Genomic DNA, 24009 nt, shown 5'->3' on the forward strand with positions numbered 1-24009 from the left:
GGAGACAAAGGTGCATCTGATACAGGCCATAGTCTTTGCAATCACTTGTTATGCGTCAGAGAGCTGGACAATGACCAAGGAGGATAGAAGGAGAATTGATGCTTTTGAGCTTTGGTATTGGAGAAGAGTGCTGAAGGAGCCATGGACTGCTAAGAGAACAAACAGATTCATCCTGGAGAGGGTTAAACCGGACTGTTCCTTGGAGGCAAGGATTCTGAGGCTTCGTTTGACATACTTTGGTCATATTGTAAGGAGAGACCGGTCCTCAGAGAGGGACATCATGCTTGGGAGGGTGGAGGGCAGGCGCAGGAGGGGAAGGCCCTCTGGGAGATAGATTGATTCGGTGACTGGGGCAATCAGGATGAGTGTGTCAGACGCAGTGTGATTGGCACAGGACAGAGCAGAGTTTAGAGCTGTTGTACATAGGGTCGCTATGAGTCGCAAGCGACTCGACAGCACATAACAACAATAACAACAACGAAGGTTTAGAGACTGAGGCCGACTCTCCCTGTTAACAGAGAGGAGGAAACAAGTGTTAAGAGGAGCCTTAAAAACACACCAGAATTCAATGCAAAGTTTCTCATAAATAAGAAATTGAAGGGAAACTGGAAAGAGAGGGACGTTCTTACCCTGGGACGTCATGTTCTCTAGCAGTAGCTTGGGTACAGCTTGCAGGACACAGTCCCCTCCTCAATAGTGTTGCCCTAGGGGAGCTCTGGTGGCCTAGTGGCAAGAAGCTGCACTGCAATCCCAGAGATATGCGGTTTGAATCCACCAGATGCTCTGCCAGAGAAGGAGGGGCAGTCTCCTCCTGTACCAGTCAGATCTAATTTGATGGTACACAAACACACAAAATAATAAAATTTTTTTAAAAAGTGTTGCCCTGGTTCTCTTTCCCCACACAGCACTAAGCAGTCTTCTTCTCAGCCCCAGCCTTGAAGGAGCCTGAGTTTGGGGGTCTCGGGGATGAACTAACACAGTGGTAATGACTGTGAGGCTGGCACAGGATCGGGCAAGGTTTCACACGGGCTTGTACATGGCTGTGAGTCAGAGCCGACTGCACAGAACCTAAAGACAACAGCATCCTATATATTATAACAAACTGACAGCAATTAGAATAATTACCGTCCACAAGGATGCAAATAAGCGTTATCTTCTGGAGGTGCAATTGGTCCACTCCTCAGACCTCTTGGAAGAAGCCAGTTCTGCATCTTCAGCAAATTGATTTCTGCATTTTTTATTACTTATATATGTACTTGCTGTTTGGAGTCCCCTTTAAACCCATTTTTAACGCCATCCTGGTTCTGTAATGGCTTCTGTAGAAAGAGTTCAGGCAGCGTGGAGATGGCTGTGACTGACCTCTGTGAACTTCACAGAGGGGAACAGTCCCCATCAGCAATATCCACACACAATACCAGTGCCTTTAAGGTGTCAGGCATAATCTCCACAACTTCACATCTGCTTCTACCAATTCTAACTGGGTCTGAGTGAGATCAGTTGCAATGGCCACAAAGTTCTCACAGAACCACACTCATGGATGTGGAGTTTACTAGGGAAATGAACAAATTACAACCCAAGTTGGCAACAGGATACAATTCCTCAGTCAGGACAGGTTCTGAAGGGTACTTGCCGGCCTGCTGAACGTCAGCTCCATGGCTCAGTGTTATAAAGCTCCCTTAGACCTGCCAGTTATGACATCTTCTCTCAGTTCTCCAGAAGGCTTAGTCAAGGCCGCTGGCTCTGGCTCTGTGGAGCAGCAATCTCGAACTCAGTCTCAGCTCAGTCTTATGATGGTCTCTGGTTCTCTGCAGAGGCAGCTGCTGCTCTCATGTAGAACCTGATCTGATTGGCACAGGTATCTCTCTCCCCAAAGGAAACAGGCTGCCATTTCTGCTGCTTCTTGGTGAGATTCCTGCCTTCTGTTGCTAAACCTGCTAAATCTAAACTTGGTGGAAAGGGAAGACTGATTGATCTCATGATGATTGATTTATTCACACCCTGTCCCAGGTTCCCACCCAGTCATGTGGAGACTAGGATGGTCTTTCTGAACTATAAACCCATGACACCATAGTATCTCTGGGTAGAACAAACAACTATTGACTCACTTACTAACAAGGAGGTTGGCCGTTCCTATTTACCTTTGGGCATCTAGGGAGAAAGGCCTGGAAACCTCCCTCCTAAGATCACAGCCTTTGAAAACACTGTTGAGTGCTGTTCTACTCTGAAAGACATGAGGACTGCCCATGAGTCAGAATGGACTCCAAAGCATCTCCTCTGGGCCTTTTCATAAATCTGATTGTACGTTAAATAAACTCTTTAACACATATTCATTTTAAACAAGAGGCATTTCTTCTCAAAAATTTTTTTTCTGGGACCAGTTTGAAAGTCATCTACAGGAGCTGGTTCTTGTTGTGTGTCAAGTCAGAATCAACCCACATCTGACCCTCCAGTAGGTTTTCAGAGACAGTTAATCTCACAGGAGGAGATTGCCCATCCTTCCGCAGAGCAGCTGGTGGATTCGAACTCCTTGCAAGGCAGCTTCTAACCACTAGGCCATCAGAGATCCTAAAAGCCCTTCACCTTCAGGAAGCAGGTGAGTAAATAAAATAAACATAGAAACAAAGTGGAAATGGAGGGAGGAACCCAATGATGCGCCCTTCTGGCAGGAATGTGCCAATGGCATTTAAGATGGTTTTCCACCCTAAAGAAGGGGGATGAGTCCTCTCCCGGTCAGCAGGCACCGCAAGCGGACTCCAAGTCAGGAAAGGGCATCAGCTCACCACCAGCACCATGAACGGCTTCAGCAGTGAGAAACGCGCAGGACCCTTCAAGCTCGAGTACCGGGTCTTCCTCAAAAATGAAAAAGGACAATACATATCTCCATTTCATGATAGTCCAATGTATGCAGATAAGGATGTGTTCCACAAGGTAGTTGAAGTACCACGCTAGTCTAATGCAAAAATAGAGATTGCTACCAAGGACCTTCTAAACCCAATTAAGCAAGATGTGAAAAAAGGAAAACTTCGTTATGTCGCAAATGTGTTCCCTTAGAAAGGATATATCTGGAAATATGGTGCCATTCCTCAGACTTAGGAAGATCTAAGACACAATGACAAACACACTGGCTGATGTGGTGGCAGTGATCCAATTGACATGTGTGAGATTGGAAGCAAGGTGTGTGTAAGAGGTGAAATAAGCAGTGTGACAGTTTTGGGCATACTGGCTATGATTGATGAAGGAGACGCTGTCTGGAAAGTTATTTCCATTAATGTGATGATCCTGATGGAGCCAATTATAACGATATTAATGATGTTAAACAACTAAAGCCTGGCTACCTGGAAGCTACCGTGGACTGGTTTAGAAGGTAAAAGCTTACTGATGGAAAACCAGAGAACCAGTTTGCTTTCAATGCAGAATTTAAAGATAAGGATTTTGCAACTGATATTATTTAAAGCACCAATGACCACTGGCAAGTGCTGGTGACTAAGAAGACAGATGGCAAGGGAATCAGTTGCATGAAACAACAGTGTCTGAGAGCCCCTTCAAGTGTGACCCCGATGCTACCAAAGCCTTTGTGGATGCTTTACCACCACCGTGTGAATCTACCTGTACAATACCAACAGATGTGGACATGTGATTCCATCATCAGAAAAATGAATGCAATTTCCCTGGAATACAAGCTTATACTGCTGCATTCTTTTCAGCTGGAAAAATTAGATGCAAATATAGTAACTTTTCAATGCTTTCCATTGATAAAACTAATCTAAAGTGAGTTCTGTTGTGACAGATGCTTTATGTTCAGAATGCTGTCTGTCAAATGTCATTTTTCATATCTTGGAGAAGACCACCTGGTACATACTTATCTCAAAATGACTATAAGTTAGAGAATATGGGAGTCATTTGTGAGTAGATGTGTAAAATAAGTACATTGCATGTATATGTGTACCGTGTATTAGAAAATAAAATTCTTTTGCTGAAAAAAAAGAAGGAGGGTGAGGGAAATTGGAAGAATCTGTTCTGGAAAACAATGTATTTGAATTTTGTAAATAAACTAGTATTTTTTTAAAAAAACAACTGTGTATTGGGAAAAAAAACCAATATTAAATATCCTGTAGACTGCCAAAATAAAACAAACAAATGAGGTCAGTTCTTGGAAACATGAAGTCCCAGCAAACATCATGCTGAGAAAGGTGAGGTATCAGAAAAAAGAGGAATGCATCTAAATTCCAAAATCAATCTCCATAATAGTCTATGTGTTTCCTACTGCCAAAGGGGCCCTTTAGAGTAGTGAGAGAAGATCTTCACCCTGAAACCCACAGCGTCCCTTTTCAGCAGGAAGTAGCTAAGAGAATACGCCATCCCCTTTTCCTTATGACTCAGGGTGAAGTCTCTCTCAGGGAGGAGTGATAGGGAATGGCAAAGGACACACTGACAAAGAAGATTAATCAGAACTGGCTTTGACAAGCACTGTGGCATTTGGACAAGAACAAACTGGGAGGAGGGTAGAGAGAATAGTGCAACAATGAATGAGTGGAAGCCCAAAATCTCTGTAAATGTTTATGAAAATTAATAAAATATAATTATAGAAAAAAAAAGAAAAAAGAGGAAGACCCTTAAAGAGATGGTCGACACAGGGACTTCAACAGTGGCTTTTTGACCATGGGCGATCACAAGGATGGTGCAGGACAGGCGAGGCTTAGATCTGTTGTCCATAGTCACAGTTGAGTCAAAGGTACCGACCGACTTAATCCACCAAGTTCCCCCTCAGTGAAGCATCATGTGAGAGATACTTCGTGAGCTCTCGGCAGCATTCCCCTGCAAGAAGAGCTGCGATTTCTTAATCCCTCTTCCACTCACACTGCCTCCCTTGCAAAGGCTTCTCTGCCCCTTCACCCAATCTGGTCCGCTTGCAAATCATCTTCCTGTGCCTCTCGGCTGTGCTGGCAGCCTCCCAGACACCCAGCCTGACCTTTAGCTCTTTCCACTTTGAACAGCACCAAGCAAGAACCCTCTAACCCACTTGCTCTGGTTCCATCAAATCTCTATCCAGAGCTTGAGAAATCCTCATTCTTAAGCCTTAGCTAAAAGCTTCCAGAGACTCAAGGATAATTAAATGTAGTCCGCTGCCCTCAAGGACCTGACATTATTAGAACAAATTCCAATCAAGCATCTATTTCTTTTGTGGCATAAATTAAGAAAGAGCACTGAATGCCTGTGATGTGCAGGTACTGTTTAAGAGTCAAAATACAGGAAAAAAATCTTCAGTTTGGTGCAATGTGTATTTTAGTAAATGCACAGTCATGTTCGAGCCTCCAGTGATTTCTCTTACTCTTGCTTGGCCTTTCCACCCATTCTCCATAATCAGTGGCTTGCACAACCGTACACCCAAAGAATGAAAAACAGCCACGAGGAATGGAAAAGACACGGGAATCTTAACTCAGTGAACTATACCTTAACCTCTCAGAGACCCTGTTTCCTCATCTGTATAATGGGGATAAAAATAACTACTTGGGGTTGCTAGAGGTGGAGGGAAAAAATGAAATAATGCACGGAAAGCTTATAATACAGTGTTTAACACAAAATCTGTGCTGAAAGTATTGTTTGATCTCATTTACATGAAAGACCAAGAATGGGCAAATGTATAGAGGCCACAGTCTACGAGTGGTTCCCAGGTGGGGGGGGAGGGAAGGGGAGGACAGATTAGAAGCACTGAGTTTCTGTTTGTGGTGGAAAATTTGACACAGTGAATTTTGGTCATCATTGTATAATGGAACTGGCGTCACAGAATTACACCCAGCAAAAATTTGAATTGGCAAATTTTGTGTTATGCATATTTTCACAGCAACAATAACAAAAACAGAGCTGAAAGAATAAAAATAGCATTATTATGAGTAAAAATAACAAACAAGTATTAGAGTTCATTTTTCTGATCCACCTCTGCCTATACAAAAAAAAAAGAGAACAAAAACAAAATCCACTGTCATGGAATTTATTTTGCCTGATGTGTTGTTGTTGTTAGGTACTATTGAGTTGAGTATGACCTGTAGTGACTCTGTGAACAACAGATCTGAACCCTATTGTATTAATCCTGTGCCATCCTCATCATCTCTGATACACTGAAGCCCATAGCTGCCATCACAGTGTCAGTCCATTTGATTGAGGCTTCTTTTTCACAGACCCTCCCTCCACCTTTCCAAGCATGATGTCCTTCTCCAAGGGATAACCTCAACTAAAGTTATGGTGCTGGGAAAGAGTTTTGAACATACCGTGAACTGCCAAGAAAACAAATAGGTCTTTCTTGGAGAGGGTGAAACTAAGTCTTTCCTTGGAGGCTAAGATTTTGAAGCTCCACCTCATTTACTTTGGGCACGTGGCCAGGAAAGATAGGTCCTTGGAGAAGGACATCACGCTCAGAAGGGTAGACAGATAGCACAGGAGAGGAAGACCCCAGACAAGATGGAGGTTGGTGTGTCAGAGAGACTGGCTTAGCACAGGACAGTGTTCAGAACTGCTGTACATAGGTTTGCTATGTATATATATATATATATGTATGTATATATATGTTGTTACGATGGCACAACAACAATAGCATGCTTGAAGTATGTGGGACAAAGCTTCGTCATCTTTGCCTCCAAGAAGCACTCTGGCTGTACTTTCTCCAAGACATAACTATTCGTTCTTTTGTCCGTCCGTGGGATATCCAGGACTCTTTTCCAATACCACAGTTTAAAGGCATCAACTCTACTGTCATCTGTCACTGACCAACTCTCAGAAGTAAAGCAAGTGATTGAAAAGACCATAGCCTCCCTCATCAATGGAGTTTATCCTTACAAATTGGTGGTCTAGATTACTTACATAAAACCTAATTAAATAATGTTTAAAGTTTAAAAAAAAAGATCATGGCCTCAGGTGCATCTTAATCTTCAAACTGACATCATTGTTCCACAGTAATTTGGGGAGGTTCCTGTCAGCAGACTTGGCCACCTTCCCTATCTCCTTCTGCCCATAATTGTTCTGCAGGATTTGGCATTGTTCCGGAGAGGCCCGCTGCAGACATTGAATCACCAGCCAGCTCAATACTTCTGTCTCCTGATCTCCTTGACTGCTGGTACCAAGGGTGTTGATTGTTGGTACCAAGGGTGTTGATATTAAGATGAAATCACTAATCATTTCAATCTTTTCTCCACTTATCATGATGTTGCCAGTTGGTGCAGTGGTGAGAGTTTTTGCCTTCTTGATGTTGAGATGTAATCCATAGAGAAGGCTGTAATCTTTGACCTTCTGCAGCAAGTGATTCAAGTCCTCTTCACTTTGAGCAAGTTTGTTCATCTGAATAATGCAGGTTGGTATTGAGTCTTCCTGTGATCTCAACGCTACATTCTTGTTTGTAGAGTCCAGTCTTTCGAATGATTTGCTCAACATACAGAATGAATAAATACAGAGAAAAGACATAACCCTGATGTACACTTTTCCTGATTTTAAACCATGCAGTGTTCCCTTGCTCTATTCAGATAATAGCCTCTTGGTCTAGGTATAGGTTTCATATAAGCATAATTAAATGTTCTGGAATTCCCATTCTTCTCAATGTTAGACGTAATTAGTTATGATCGTGTAGCTAAATGCCTTTGCATAGTCAATATAGCATGAATAGACATTCGTCTGGTATTCTCTGCTTTCAGCCAGGATCCAGCTGACATCAGCAATGATATTTCTTCTTGTCTCTTTTCTTGCCAAAGTCATTCTTTCCTGCTGTTTGTCAAATCAGTAACAGTTGTTGGATTCTGCTTTTGCATCTCCCCAAATAGGCAGCTGAGATCTAAGGAAACACTCTTCTCACCCCAACCACAGTCAGATTCCACAACAGCAGCCTTCTCCCACTAAGTCCAAGTGGATCTCCTACTTCTCACCCTTGGAAAGTGCAAACAGGACTAATCTAGAGGTAAGAGTCTCTGCTCCATTGTTAATCTGGAGTATGGTTGTATACAGTCACCTCCCCACCCTAAGATTCAACTTCTGCCATGCAAATACACCAGTTAACCTTCTACCCAACCAACCTCCAACCCCGTTTCAACTGCCACTCCCTTTGTGGACCCTCCATCCTGCCCTCAGATGGAGCTAGAGGTGCTCAGCTCTGTAATTTCTTTTGCAGTGCTTTAAACAATCATTCTTCTCTCCCAGAGGCCACAGTATTCATTATTTCCCATATGTCTTTCTCTACTAGACTTTGAGCTACTTGAGGACAGATTGTAGATTGTTTTTGTCTGTCTTCCTAATGCTTGCTGGTTGGCAATAGGGAAAATAAGGTAATGTGAAAAATAAGACATATAGGAGTGGTGGATAGACAAATTGATGAAGTGATTAAGTAAATTGAGCACAGATAAATAGAAGATGCATAGATAGTGACAGATGTGACTAGTAGATAATAAATGGATAATGAAAGAATGAATGAAGGATGGATAGTGGCCAGAAAAGAAATAGATTAAAACAATGGATGATTAATGATTGACTTACAGATGATTGAATGATGATTGGAGGTGGATTAGATATTGGATGGATATATGCATGCTTAAGAAATGATGAATGGATATATATAATGGATGGATAGATAAGGACTAAATAGATGAAAAATGCATAAGGGATGGACGGATGACATACAAGTGAATATATGAGAAATGACAAATGAGTAATTGATGGCTGGTGAATGATAGATAGATTAATACTAGATAAATGAATAATGAATAAATAATGAGTTGGTAGACAGATGGAAAGATGGTGCCTAGATGGATTGTAGCTAGATGATGGAGAGAAGAATGATGAATGGGTAAAAAATAGATACACATCTGGAAAATAATGCCTGATTGAATGGATGAGTGGATGAAAAATAGATGGATGAGGAACACTGCAGAGTGGATGACAGGTAGACTGGTGATGTGCTGGTGGTGAACATATGATGCGGGATAAGGAATGATGACGGGTAGAGAATGGATGGACATGTGGCTTAGATGGATGGTAATGAGTTGGTAGTGTTTGAATGGCTATATAAATGATAGCTGGGTGGTTTATAGATGGTGCCTGAACAGTTTATGAATAGATGTGTGTATTCCTATAGATATTTTTTTGTTTCATTTAATTTTATTATTAATTTCAGTAAAAATTTACAAAGACTTTGGATTTCCATTCATTCATTGTTGCACTTTTCTCCCCTCCCAACCCTCCCCCCAGTACACTACCCTCTTGGAAAAGTAAAACAAAAATTCTTTCATTGTTTTACAAACCCTCCACCAGGTCCACTCCACCATGTAGCCTTCACTCTAGACTCCTGTCATGACAGAAATACCTAATCACATATCCCTTTTAAACGGTTTTCTCCTTCATCTGTTTCAATAAAATATACATTATTGAACCCATCTTTCTCAGTCTCTCTCCAACCCCAAGGTCAGTCCTGTTTTACAACAGTGGCACCATGCAGTATTTGTCCTTTTGTGACTGAGATACTTGACTCAGCATAATGTCCTCCAGAGTCACCCATTTTGAATAATATTGCATGAGTTCCTTGTTTTTCAATGCAGCATAGTATTCCATTGTGTGAATATACCACAGCTTCTCTATCCTTCGTTTGTTGATGGCCATTTAGGTTGTTTCCAACTCCTTGCTATTGTGAACAAAGCCGCAATAAACATGGGTGTGCACAGATATTCTTTAATAGTACTTCCAGTCCTGAAATCTACTGAGGGTTCTCATACTAATTTTTTTTTTCTTTTTCTTTTCGGAGGGGGAAGCGGGCTGGTGGGGCTCTCATACTAATTTTTTTCAATGCCACACACCGATTTCTAATCACCCCAGTTTCCTATTTCTGACCTTCTTTATTACTTGAGATGCTAATTCAGTTACAAGCCAAATAAACAGCATCCTAAATAAACTACAAGTCCTTGGATACTACGCGTAGCTAAACACTAGATTGCTAACAAAGTTATTGGTTCAAATTCACCCAGTGACATTTAGAAGAAACACTTAATGAAATGTTTCTAAAAGATCAGAGCCGTGAATACCTTCCAAGGTGCACTTACTTCTACTCTGAAATACAAGTCGGAATTGATTTGGTGGCAGTTTAACTTATTTTTATAAAATCCAAAACAGAACTGGTAAAAAAAAGTAAAACTCAAGCTCATCACCTTTGGATCAAACCAACCCATAGCTGATCCTCAAAGACTATAAATCACATGGGAGAAGACTACCTATTCTTCTCCCAAGGAGCCTTTGGTGGATTCAGACTGCCAGAGAGGCGTAGCTTTTAGGATACCAGCACAAGTCCACGTGGACTACGTCACTAGAACTCCCTTTTGATAAATAAGGTACAAGTCACTATCTCTCTCACAAGAAAGGTGGGCAATCTCCTCCCATGCAACTTACAGTCTCTGAAAACTAGCAGGTGCATCAGCGATGAGTCAGTTCCGACTCAAAAGCACATAACAACAACAAAGATTCTCACAACCACTAGAGAGAAAGCAGTTCAGGCTGACATGGAGTTCTATGGTGTTCCTTCTGTCTTGTTGCTCTGACACGCTTAACATCTGGCTTCCCTTTTGTGGTCTAAGGTGACTGCTCCAGCTCCTGCCATCATCTCAAATTCCAACAGGTAGAAAGGGGAAGAAATGGAAAGTGAAGAGGGAAATGCATTCTTTTTTTCTTTAAATACATGAGTCAGACCCATATACTTTATGATTCATACTCCCTTGACCTAAATCTTGTCAAAGGTCACAGTTATTATCTCAGTGGAAACTGGGAAAGGTAGTCTTCAACTACTGAGCCATCTTCAGTAATAGAAATATGATGTCATTCAATGGCATTATAATAGACAGCTAGATATTTCTGCTGTATTTCTCTTCCTCCTTGACCCACAGGGCCCCTACCCCCAGATAATCTTTATTTCATTTCCTAAAGAGGAACCCTAATTGTGACTCATCCCTTCTTCTCGATCTATTATTTATGGCATAAATTGTATAACCTCAAATTAACCAAAGCTTTGACTAAATGTTACTGGCTCTTGCAAACACAAAATGATGCCTTCTATTTTTGCTTTATTAATGCTTCTCTGAGATAATGGACGGATAGAGTGACTGCAACAGTGGCACACCGACAGCAGCGACTGCGGCTGGGGCGAGACCAGGGCTGGTTTGCTGCACATGGGGTCATTATGAGTCAGAACAGAACTGAGGGCACCAAACAACAACAGCAAGATGAAGGGGATCATTAATAAATAGGGGGAAAATACAGGGTACAAAGAAACACAGGAGATGCCTTCAATGTTACTGTCCTTTCTATCAAACTTTTGTTAACCTCTCCTTACTTTATTTTTAATTTTTTCCCCCCATTCCTCTTACGGGAGCAAGCATGTATGATTGTGAAGGTCTCTGTACAGACGTTGCATGCCACTAGCCACACCCTTAACCTTTCCATTTTCACCCCCCAATCGCTCCATTCCTTCAATTTATAGCCAAATAAAGGTGAAAATATTAGAGAGGTGTATTTCTTTTGGGGGAAAAAATATATCATAGCTTTATATCTATTGAAGGAGCTCTGGTGGCCTAGCGGTAAGAAGTTGCCCTGCAATCCCACAGGCACATGGTTCAAATTCACCAGCTGCTCTGTAGAAGGGTGGGCCATCTCCTCCCAAGTGATTTACTGTCTCTGAAAACCTGGAGGGTCAGTTGTGAGTCTTTTCCAACTTGACAGCAAACAACAACAACATGTATCTATCATCTATCTTTTTTATGTACTTTGAAAATATTTTCTTTGGCAGTAACTCCAGGCATCTGTAAGAGGAAGATTATGCACACGTGCACGAGGCCTGGTGGGGAACCGCAGGGTCTGGACTTCAGGCCCAACCTGCTCTCTTAGCTCCAGTGTACACATAATCGGGTCTGTTACTTTTGAGGGTCCTGCACCTTAATTCCAGACCAAAAAGAGCTCTCGATTCTGTGGGTCTTACTGAGTGCACTGCACCCCCAGTCTCTGTGGGTCCCCTAAACAGCCTGAGTCGCATTTAGAGAAATGCTACAAGAATTCGCACAGCCTCAGAACCTGGAGGACTTCACGCACCCCTAGGACGTCAAATAGGCTTCAATCTAGGTGACTGGCCCACAGTGACCAGGGGATGCCTGGCCCTCCACTCACACAAGGGGTGGGGGAGGGAGGTAGAAAATATTCTCTTTATTTTTTCATTTTTACTCCCCTGTGACTCACTTCTCTGTTAACCCTCCAAGAGTGATTCTATCTGTGTGTAAATAGTTTCTTAGCCTTTTATGTTGTTGTTATGTATTGTCAATTTGGAATCAATGTATTGCTAGCAGGTTTTCAGAGGCAGTAATTCGCATTGAGAGTTTGCCCATCTTTCTCCCACAGAGCAGCTGACGGATTCGAACTGTGTGCCTTTGGAACTGCAGCACAGCTTCTTACCGCTAAAGCGCCAGATCCCAGCTTCTGTATTAGTTGTTATTGTTATTGTGTACTTTACAGTCCAAACTGAACTGTAGTCAGCCTTCTGGTGATTTTTCAGAGGCAGGTTTTAATCGCACAGGAGGAGACTGCCCATCCTTCTCCCGCTGAGCAGCTGGTGGCCCGGATCTGTGCGCCTTCAGGATTGCAGCGCAGCTTCCTGTCACGACGCCACCAGAGCTCTCTTTTATAAGTAGTTTTACATAAAAACATGTCCTTTTATTACCTATTTATGCCACTCAGCATCATTTGTTCTAGTTTCATCCATGTGTGTCGTCTGTCCTAAATTCCTGATCATTCTTTGGTGGTATATAATACTCCATTGTGTGAATGTTGCTTTAGCCACTTGTCCACTAATTGACACTTGAGTCATTTCTAATTCTTTGCTGTTGTAAATAATGCTGCAGTAAAAATGGGTGTGCATGTATCTGTCCGTGTCTAGCTCTTATTTCTTTAGGAATTAGGTCTAGTACACAGCATTAGAGATTGTCTTCATTTGGTTTCTTCTGAAGGTAGCAGTTTGGCGACCAGGAAGCCATGAAGGGAGTGAGACAGGGAGAGTAGGTAAGGTGATAAAGTGTGAGCTATTGAGTCAGCTTAAGGACAACAGGTCCCTCATTTCACTGCAGACCTTCTGATCATCCACATGGCCTATGCTTCCAACAGATGAGAGCCTGCGGCATTTATCTGCCAACTCACGTGTCCCGCAGCCTCCATTCATTGACTGAGGGTTGTCCCTAGAGACATCTGTTCCTCCCAGCTCCTCGCTGATGATGAAGTTCCCATGGCTTCTGAGAAGTCAAGTGAACGATGGGCACTTGCGATGGAAGAGTAGGCAAGCAGGAAACTCACTAGGAGTTGAGAACCATAGAGTCTGATGACCCACAGCTCCCCCTCCAGTGGGTTTTCAGAGGTGGTTGAGGGGAGATTGTCCGCCTTTCCCCAGCAGAGTGGCTGGTGGCCTCCGCTTGCCTTCAAGACTACAGCCCAGCTTCTTGCTATGAGGAAACTCACTGTAGCTACAATTAAAGGTAGAGTCATACTGCGGAAAACAGTTACAACTCACTCACAGACATCAAATTGGAATTGACTCATAACCCACCTTTCGTTGGACTTTTGAGGTTATAAATTGCATGAGAGGAGCTTATCCATCTTTCTCCCACAGAGAGGCTGGTAGATTCAAACCACAAAGAGAACCAGCCTTGGGGTTAGCAACACAACTCCCTGTGGCTACACAGCCAGAGCTCCTAATGATCCAATTTCACCCCAGAATAAGGATCCCTTAAAAAAAGTTCTGATCAAAAAGTCTTATTGAAGCTGTGAACGATTTCATCATGCTTGGATCAACAAACACCACCCTGGGTACCAGCAGTCAGGAAATCAGGAGACATATTGCATCGTGCAAGTCTGACATCAGGGACCTCCCCAAAATGCTGACGAGCAATGATGTCAGTTTTAAGACCATCATGTGCCCGATTCAGGCCATGGTCTTCTGTATAGCCTGCTACACGTCAGAGAGCTGAACCATGAAAAAGGATGACAGAAGAAGAACTGATACCTTTGAGTTGTGGTGTTGGAGAAGAGTACTGGATATTCCATGGAATGTGTCTTAGAAAAAGTGCAGCGCGAGTGATCCTTGGGAGCAAAGACAGAGAAGCTTCATCTTTCATAATCTGGACTTGTAGCGAGGTAAGGCTTTTCCTTGGAAAGAGACTTCACGCTTTGAAAGACAGAGGGTCAGCAAAGGAGAGGAAGACCCCTAATGAGGTGGGTTAGCACAGTGACTTCAGCAGTGGACTCTAGTGTATCTATCAGAGATGATGAGGCCAGGATAAGGCAGGGTTTAGGTGGGCTGTCACAGGGTTGCTATGAGTTGTACTGGATTCTATGGCACCTAACAACAGCAACAACGGCAGGCTCCATCAAGCTGGCATCTTTGTTTTGTGGGATTAACACTACGCAGAAATGAAATTTGAATCTGCATGCTTGTGGGAGACTCAGTTTTCATTTTAGCATGGGAAAGTCGGCAGTTAGAGACCTCTCCAAAGTACTGAAGAACAAGGATACCAGTTTAAATACGCAGGTGAGCCTGGCCCAAGTCATGGTCTTTTTATTTACTTCCTATGCATCTGAAAGTTGGGCATCTAGTAAAGATGACAGAAGAAGGATCAGTGCCTTTGAGTTCTGGCACTGGAGAAGGGTATTAAATATCCCATGGAGTGCCAAGAGAACAAACAAGTGTGTCTTTTTTTTTTAATTATATTTTATTAATTTTCATAAACATTTACAGAGATTTTGGGCTTCCACTCATTCATTGTTGCACTATTCTCTTTACCCTCCTCCCAGTTTGTTCTTGTCCAAATGCCACAGTGCTTGTCAAAGCCAGTTCTGATTAATCTTCTTTGTCAGTGTATCCTTTGCCATTCCCTATCACTCCTCCCTGAGAGAGACTTCTCCCTGAGTCATAAGGAAAAGGGGATGGCGTATTCTCTTAGCTACTTCCTGCTGAAAAGGGACGCTGTGGGTTTCAGGGTGAAGATCTTCTCTCACTACTCTAAAGGGCCCCTTTGGCAGTAGGAAACACATAGACTATTATGGAGATTGATTTTGGAATTCAGATGCACTCTTATTGATTGTGCTTGGCTGTACATGTACATATCCTTCAAGATGTATCATGGGGGTGTTGCAACCTAGAAGACACAAATTTGACTAACAAGTTATAAGTACATGAGTCCAAAAATTATGGAAAAGTAAAAGAAAAGATTCTTTCATTGTTTTACAAACCCTCCCCCAGGTCCCCTCCACCATGCAGCCCTCGCTCTAGTCTCCTGTGATGACAGAAATACCCAGTTACATCTCTCTTTTAGACGGTTCTCTCCCTCCTCTGACAAGTGTGTCTTGAAGAGTGTAACCAGAGTGCGCCTTGGAGAGAAGCATGGTGAAACTTTGTCTCGCATACTTTGGGCGTGTCACCAGGAGGGACCAGTCCTTGGAAAAAGGACATCATGCCATACAAAGTAGAGGGTCATCAAAGGAAGGGAAGATCCTCAATGAAATGGATAGACACAGTGACCTTAACAACGGGCTCAAGTGTGGCAAAGATGACAAATATGGCACAGGAGAGGGCAGGGTTGAGCTGTCACCTGTAGGGTCGCAATGAGGTGTAGTCAACTCAGTGGCACCTAACTACAACATAGGCTACACCTCTCTCCATCACTCACATGCCATTGACTTTCTCTTGCCTGCCTGGATCACCTCTCACAGGGGACTGAAGGGCAAGGACCTTATGTCACATCTCTGACTTCAGGTCCCTGACACGTGGTCGAGCTGACGATGTTCAGTGCCACCAAGTTGGATCCGACTCAGTGACCCTATGAACAACAGGATGAAGCACTGTCCAGTGCTGGGCCTTGGTCACAATTCCTCTATGCTTGTGATAAAGGTTTGCCCATCAATTTAGCTTGTGCTTGCATATATCCTGGCCTGTGAGCTCACTCTTTGCAAAGCTGCCTGCTGTATGGTCTGACACCTCCCCACACACACCCTCCTGCCCTACCCCCTAGTCAGTCATTCCCTGTGGGGACTGGGGGCTGAAACTCCCTGCTTGGGGTGATCAGCAGGTTCATTTCCTCCGGGAGCTTCCCTCCGCAAACAATAAGACAATGGTGAGCCGGAGGTGGCCTGCGTAAGACAGCCAAGAAGGGGAAGTTGTAATCTGTGCGTGAAGCCAGGGGGCGGGCAAAGGGGCAAGAAAAGCAGGCCTGGCCAGACTGGGCCCTCCGCCCAGCCAGCCCCTGGGACGACTCCAGGCCCCAACCTGAAGGTCACCTGAATAGTCTCTGAGGAAAACAGCCCAGACTGCCATTCCACCAAGAAAACAAGGATGGGTGGGGCTCGTCACCACACCCCTTGGCTGTCCAGATGGCCCTATGTCCTCACTGCAAAGCCCCATCTGCCAACCGGGTCTGGCTTACACAGAGACTTCCCCAGATGGACACTTTCTGATTCTGGTCATTCCTGGCTGTGTGACCTTAGGGCATGTTACTTAACCTCTCTGTGTTTTGGATCTATAAGGGAAGATAATGCCGCCTTCTTCTCCTCCTCCTCCTCCTCCTTCTTCTTCTGTGGGAGGGAGCTCCGGTGGCCTAGTTGGTAAGGAATTCTGTTGCCAACCTAAAGGCATTTGGCTTGAGTCCATCAAATGTCCCCCAGGACAAAGATGAGTGATCTCCTCTCATGCAATTTATAGCCTCTGGCAACTCACTGGAGGGCAGCTATAAGTTGTTTCCAATGCAATGGCCCCTAAAGTAACTTCCACTGGGGCTTAAGAGAAGTCCATCCTCCATCCATCAAAGCATTTCTTAAATATTGGCTGCATACAGGTTTGTATTGGTTGCTAAGATACGTCGATGAGGCAGGCAGCATCCTCACCCTCTGTAACCTAGTCTTAGCATGGAGAGAATTAATAGCCAGGTAACTGCACCAACAGACATAAAATCCCAACAATTATAATCGTCACCAGGAAAAGAGGATGCACTGATAAGACTGTGCGACAGGAGACAAAACCTTGTAGGAGGATCAGAGTGGACTTCCTGCAGGAAGAGGCAGTTAAACTGAGCAGAGCAGGGAGTTTACAAGGTCAAGGGACAAGGGATCAAGGAGCAGTACAAAGGCCAGAAGCTGAACAAATTCATGAGGAAGACAAGAGTGCTTGGGACCCAGGGAGCCAGGAGGGGAGTGAAGGCTGAGACTGGTTCCTAGGATCAGACCTGTCCTGGCCCCATGGCCATCACAGTCCTGTCAGAGTTTGCTAAGGGAGCCATTGAAGATTCTAAGGGGTAGCACAATCTCATCTCCTTTCTTTCTTTTTCTTGAAATAAAATTTTATTTTAATTGTGATTTTTTAAGTGTGTGTGTGTGTGTGTGTGTGTGAGCGTACCGTCAAATCAGATCTGACTGGTACAGAAGGAGATTGTTCCTACCTCTCCAGCAGAGCATCTGGTGGATTCGAACCGTGAACCTCTTGGATTGCAGTGCAGCTTCTTGCCACTAGGCCACCAGAGCTCGCCTTAATTGTGATTTTAACTAACATTTACAGAGAAGTTAGATTTTCATTCATTGATTGTTGCACATTTTATCCCTTCTCCTTCCCTCCCCCCGTAGCAGTTCACTTTTTTTTTTAAATAGTCATTCATTGTTGCACAATTACCTACCTCCTCCTCTCCACAGTCTTCTTTGCAATGATATACCTCTTATTTTCTGGGCTGTTGTCATATGTATAATCCCTAATCATATAGTCCTTTTAGACAGTTCTCTCCATCTGTTCTAATGCAATGGTCATTATCTATCTATTCTTACCCTATTCTCCTCCCAACCCCCCATGTCAGACCTGCTTTATGACAATGGAGCCACGCAGTATTTGTCCTTTAGCAACTGAGATATTTCACTCAGCATGATGTCCTCCAGGGTCCCCCATGTTGTATAATGTTTTATAAGTTCTTTGTTTTTCAGTGTTGCATAGTATTCCATAGTATGACTATACCATAGTTTTTCTATCCATTTGTTTATTGATGGGCACTTGAGTTGCTTCCATCTCTTTGCTCTTGTGAATAATGCAGCAATAAACATGGGCATGCATATATCTGTTTGGATGGCAGTTATGGTTTCTTTAAGGTATATTCCCAGTCATGGAATTACTGGGTCAAATGGTATTTCTATTTCCAACTTTTTTAGGAAACGTCAAACTGCCTTCAAGAGTGGTTGCACCATTTTACACTCCCACCAGCAGTGAATAAAGGTTCCAATCTCTCCACAACCTTGCCAGTACTTGTCCTCTGCTCTGCTGAATTTTGATATTGTTACTGGGGTGAGATGATATCTCATTGTTGTTTTTATTTGCAACTCTTTGATAGCCAGGGATTTTGAACATTTTCTTCATGCCTTTTTGCCATCTGAATGCCCTCTTTGGTGAAATGTCTGTTCATATCCTTTGCCCATTTGGCTATTGTGTTGTTTATCATTTTCTTGTTGAGGTGTTTGAGTATTCTATAAATATGAATCTCTTATCAGATATATCATTACTAAATATTTTTTCCCACTCTGTGGCTTTTCCTTTTACCCTGTTGGAGAAGTTTTTTGATGTGCATAGGGATTTGAAGGTCCCATTCATCTATTTTGTTCTCTCCTGGTTGTAGGTTTTTCATTATGCTTAGAAGCCTATTCAAGCTGAGGATTAGAGATTCTAGAGTTATTCTAAGCTTTTCTCTAACGACATTTGTAGTCTTTGGTTTTACTCCTAGGTCCTTGATCCACCTCGAGTTGACTTTTGTATATGATGTGAGGTATGGCTCATACTTGAGTTTTCCACAGATGGTTTTCTCAGTCTCACCTGCTTTTAATTGAACACTGGGCCTGGCCAAGTGGTTGCAGCCCCCTCCATGCAACTCAAGTGACAAATCACCACTTTCCCAACCCTTCTCGTCACAGGGATCTGTGCTTACACCCTAGAGGCACACAGTTCAGTTCCAACAGCTGCTCTGAAGGGGAAAGATGGGCAATCTCCTCTCGTGTGATTTACAGCCTCTGAAAAGCCACTGGAGAGTCAGTTGTGAGTCTATTTCAACTCATAGACCATAACAACACAATAACAGTGCTGTCACCACTAAGGTTAGGGCTTGCAACCATGTTACAAGTGAAGAGATCAAAACATCATTTTCCCAAAGTCCCCAAGTCCCTGAAATTCCATCGTAAGGGGAATCTCACTACTCTGCCCCTACTCTTCTCCACCAGTTGCCCACTCCCAGCTCCCTTCCAGGAGGCCTCAGTGGGATGGGAATGTGGAGCCTCGGCTCACCCCCTTTCTCTAGGGAGTTTCAGTTATGTTTTGGGGGGATGTAGCTCAGCTGCCAGGAGTTTCCCTCCTCCAGAGGCCGGACTCCAGCTCCACGTGTTCCAGGAAATCCAGGCTGCATTTCCCTCCCAGAGCCACCGCCCAAAAGGATCCTCTGGGGAGAGACAGCATTTTTGAGGAAAAAGGAGTGGGAGGGGGTAGGAGAAAAAGTCACCAAGAAAAAAAACACAACACAGTGATTGGGCCAGGAATGTGCCGGGTTGACTAAGAGCCAAGTCTCCTGTCACAGCCACAGCTGTGCTGGCCAGGGAGGGTCCCGGGTGCAGGCGGGGTAGGGTCACTCTCAGAACAGGACACCAGCTGCCAACCTGCTCCTGGCAGGCAAGCGGGCAGGCTCCCCTGGCACCAGCCTGGGCTGGCAGGAGATCAGCAGGAGCCTGGGCAGTGGGCAGCACACTCGTTCCTACCCCTACGCCCCAGAAGACTATAAGTCCAGACCCCTCCCTTCTCCAGCCCCGGACTCAGTTTCCCCCTGTGTGCAAGGAAAAGATTTTGGAGTTTGAGCAGCGCTGAGATGCAGTGACTTGTCAATGAGTCACACTTTCTAACAGGGGCTGTCAACCCTGAGTCCAGAATTCATTCTCTCTGTGAACTTGCAGGGGAGGAGGAGTGGAAATAACAACTTGATATTCACGAACCCCTCACTGAAATGCATCATTTCCTTGAGTAAGAAAGTGTCCTCAGACCACCGAACTGTGACCCGCGACTGTCACAATAGAAGTAGGGGATATTTTCATTTCTCCTCACAGAGGTGGCACGTTGGGTCACCTGAGCCCCACCTCTGCACCTTGTTAGTTATAGTTACTGAGTTAATAAGAACCTCATCCATTGGTGCATCACAAATGCTCTTTAAAGAGAAACCTCAACGAGATGAATTGACACAGTGGCTGAAACAATGGAGATCTTGTGAGGATGAGTGCAGGATAGGTTTAGATTTCTGTTGCTCATAGTGTCATAGTCATTTTGACAGCACTTAACAACAACAACAACGACAAACCCTTTTACAATGCTAACAGTATTAATGGACAGAAAGTGATGCTACCAAGCCAAAGGTGGGTGATTTTAATCTACGTCCCTCAGGCCTGCTTTTAATTGGTTTTGGTCAAACATTCTTCCAGGTGGTACAGCACTGGTCCCCATTCGTGGTACAGAAATAACTCATGGTTGCTGTGATGCTGAACACTGTGACCCTGATGTGTCAAATGCAATATTGGTGACCCATGGCAGACAGTGTTTGGTCGAGCTCCCCGATTAAAACAAACTTGGAAGCAGGAATGGCATCCACTTCCAAAATAGCTGGCCTCTGGAAACCCTATGAACGTGGAGAAATGAGGAAAGTTATACAAGTGTTCAGGTTTGCTATGTTCACTTTTGTTCATAAGTTCACTATGAGTTTCCTACAACTCGACGGCACTTAACAACAATAAAGAACAATAGTATCTCTGTATAATTGGTTTCCCCTGCAAGCCTCTGGCTTTTATCTGTGTGCTTAATAACATTATTATGAGAAAGGGTGCATCTCTTTACCAGATGCTAAAGGGTGAACAGCTAAGGTACAAAAAGAAAAAAAATATTTTCCTTATAGATTGTTGTTGTGGGTGTGTGGTTCTGGGTCAGGCCCAGCCCATAGCTGACCCTCCAGCAGGTTTTCAGAAGCTATAAATCACGTGGGAGGAGATTGCCCATCCTTCTCCTGAGGAGCAGGTGGTGGATTCGAACTGCATACCTGCAGGATTGCAGTGCAGCTTTTTACCGCTAGGCTGCAGGAGCTCCTGTACTCCCTTACATGTTGTCATTTTTACTTTGAAATGAGTCAGCACTATGTATCTCGATCTGGAACAATTTCAAAATGCTTTAAGTGTAAAAAGTCAGATGCAAAGTTAGCGTGTGTGTTGTTGTGCATTGCTGTGAGTTGCCTTGAACTCATGGCAACCTGACATGTGGCAGAGATAAGATGCCAATGGTACCAGGGAGATACTCGCTCCTTGGAATCACTCACTCATTGCCATCAAGTCGGAACCGACTCATAGCTGATCCTCCAGGGGGTTTTCAGAGGATGACATTGTTCATCTTCTTCCTGGGGAACAGCTGGGAGATTTGAACGGCCTAACTTTGGGTTGGCAGGGCAACTCCTTATCCACTAGGACCACATGGCTCCTTCTCCTTGACCAACCACAAAGGCTCAAAACAGCAATATTTGCCCAAAGATAGTGACTTGAAGGCAAGAAAGTTAGAGGGAGTAAAGCAGATGAGAATCACAAGGAGGAGGTGGGTAAAGGGGAGTACATTGTGGTATTGTAATTGCCCTTGTTGTGTGCCGTGGAGTCAGAACCGATCCGTAGCTGAAGCTCCAGCAGGTTTCCAGAGGCCGTAAATCACGGGGAAGGAGACTACTCATCCTTCTCCAGCAATTGTAATTAATGTTGCAAAACAAAAAGACATATGACTGCAACAATGAATGAATGAAAATCTAACTTTTCTGTAAACTTTTGTTAAAATGACAATTAAAAATTTTATTTAAAAAAAGAAGTGTGTGAATGAGTGAATAAAAACCAGCATGTTTTGTAAACTGTTCATTCAAATCACAAATGGAAAAAAAAACCCACCCCCCATAAACCCACCAAAGCGCTTCTATCTAGAATTTTATAAACAAAAACAATGAAGTGCTTCATGGTCCTACTTCACCTGTGTGACCTCTGCTTTGTTTGAATCCACTGCTGTGGTCACTGTGTCACTCCTTCTTTCCTCCACTTAACCATCATCAGCCTTTTCTGATGATGCGTTCAAAGCAAACTACACAAAGTCTCCCAGCCTTGCTTCTAAGGAACAGTCCGCTTGTATTTCTTCTGAGACCAGTGGTTTGGCCTTTGGCAGCTCAGAGCATAGTCCATGCCCTTCGCCAGCACCACCACAATTCCCCGGAAGCAGCGTGTGGAATGTGGCGCCATGCTGGTAAGAACCGAGGAGGCCTGTGAGTTTGCTCAGTGCACACAGAAAGCCTGCAGCTGATAACCAAGGTCATCTCCAGGGCCTGAGGAAGACCCGTCACTGACATCCCTGACTGAGCAAACGTCAATTTTTTTATTCTTTAGAAAGAATTAAAATCCTGAGAAAACGGCTGTGGTGGAAGCATCGGTCCTTCTCCTATCATCCTTGGACAATAACTAAGGATGATAGAATAGGGTCGCTATGAGTCGCAGGCAACTTGCTGACACATAACGACAATAACAACATGGTGGGAGCAGTTTGTTGTTTTACTCTTCACGAATCCTCACATAAACACAGGCTAAGTAACTAAATAGCAAAAGCAAAATACATGGACCACATCTGTAACCAAACTAGGTGACAAGGTGGTCCCAGTAGACACGGACAAACCTTTATGACATCAGTCAAAGTGCAGAGGACAGAGGAAAATCACTGTAAATGGCAGACTGGAAATAGAGAATTAAGTCTAGGATTCTCACGTTCCTATTTATTTTGTTGTTATTGCTGTTGTTGTTAGACGCCTTTGAGTCAACCACAATGCATAGCAACCCTTTGAACAATTGCTTGCTCTGTCCTGGACCATCCTCACAATCTCTGCCAAGCCCATTGTCACAGTCACTGTGTTAGTTCATCTTATTGGGCATCTTCTGCTCTTGCTCTGACCTTCCACCTCTCCCAGCATGCTGCCTTTTTCCAAGGACTGGCCCCTCCTGGTAACATGCTCAAAGGATGTGAGAAGAAGTTTCACAATCTTTGCCTCCAAGAAGTGCCCTGGTTGCATTTCCTTCAAGACACACTTATTTGTTCTTTTGATTCATATTCAGACTCAAACTCAATACTATCGAGCCGAAACTGACTTATGGCTGGCCCTCCAGTGAGTTTTTGAGAGGCTTGCAGGTTGCACGGGAGGAGATTGCACATTATTCACATGGAGCTGTAGATCAGAACCACTCGAGAGGCGCCCTCTCTAGTTAACAGTACAACTTCTTCTGAATAAGCCACCAGAGTTCTTTTGGCATTCCAGGGATTTTGGCAATTCAATACTCTTCATCAGCACCATCATCCATAAATCATAATTCACAAAATCCACAACTTCATCAATTCTCCTTCATTCTTCCTTATTCATGGTCCAGCTTTCAGATGCATACAAAGCAACCGAAAAATATCAAGACTTGGATCAGGCTCACCTGGGTCTTTAAACTGACATCCTTTACTCTTCATTACTTAAAAGAGGTCCCGGGCAAAAGATTTGACCAGTGCCCTGGGTCGTTTGATTTCTTGACTGCAGCTTCCATGAGTGTTGATTGTGGATCCAAGTAAAATGAAATCTTTGACAACTTCAATCATTTCCTGTTTTTAAGGTTTATTTAATGAGCATCTACTATATGTGCCAGAAAGGCTAAGCAGATTGACAATGAAATCTTTCTCAGTCTCACTTTATGGACTAGAATTAGTGGCAGATATTCGCTAAATACCTCTCCAATTACAAATTCTAAGAGTTTTGGGGAGCTCTGGTGGCCTAGCGGCAAGAAGCTGTACTGCAATCCCAGAGGTACGCAGTTCAAATCCACCAGATGCTCTGGCTGGAGAAGGAGGGGCAATCTCCTCCTGTATGAGTC

At 43.7% G+C, this 24009-nt stretch overlaps 1 pseudogene; it reads left to right on the plus strand.

Annotated features, from left to right (window-relative positions):
- The first annotated feature begins 2775 nt into the window (after nucleotides 1-2775).
- On the plus strand, nucleotides 2776-19908 carry LOC102864385 (annotated as a pseudogene).
- Nucleotides 19909-24009: the final 4101 nt, after the last annotated feature.

The sequence above is a fragment of the Elephantulus edwardii genome, unplaced genomic scaffold, assembly GCF_000299155.1.
Source record: "Elephantulus edwardii isolate Elephantulus edwardi_28Jun2011 unplaced genomic scaffold, EleEdw1.0 scaffold00015, whole genome shotgun sequence".
Classification (NCBI taxonomy): domain Eukaryota; kingdom Metazoa; phylum Chordata; class Mammalia; order Macroscelidea; family Macroscelididae; genus Elephantulus; species Elephantulus edwardii.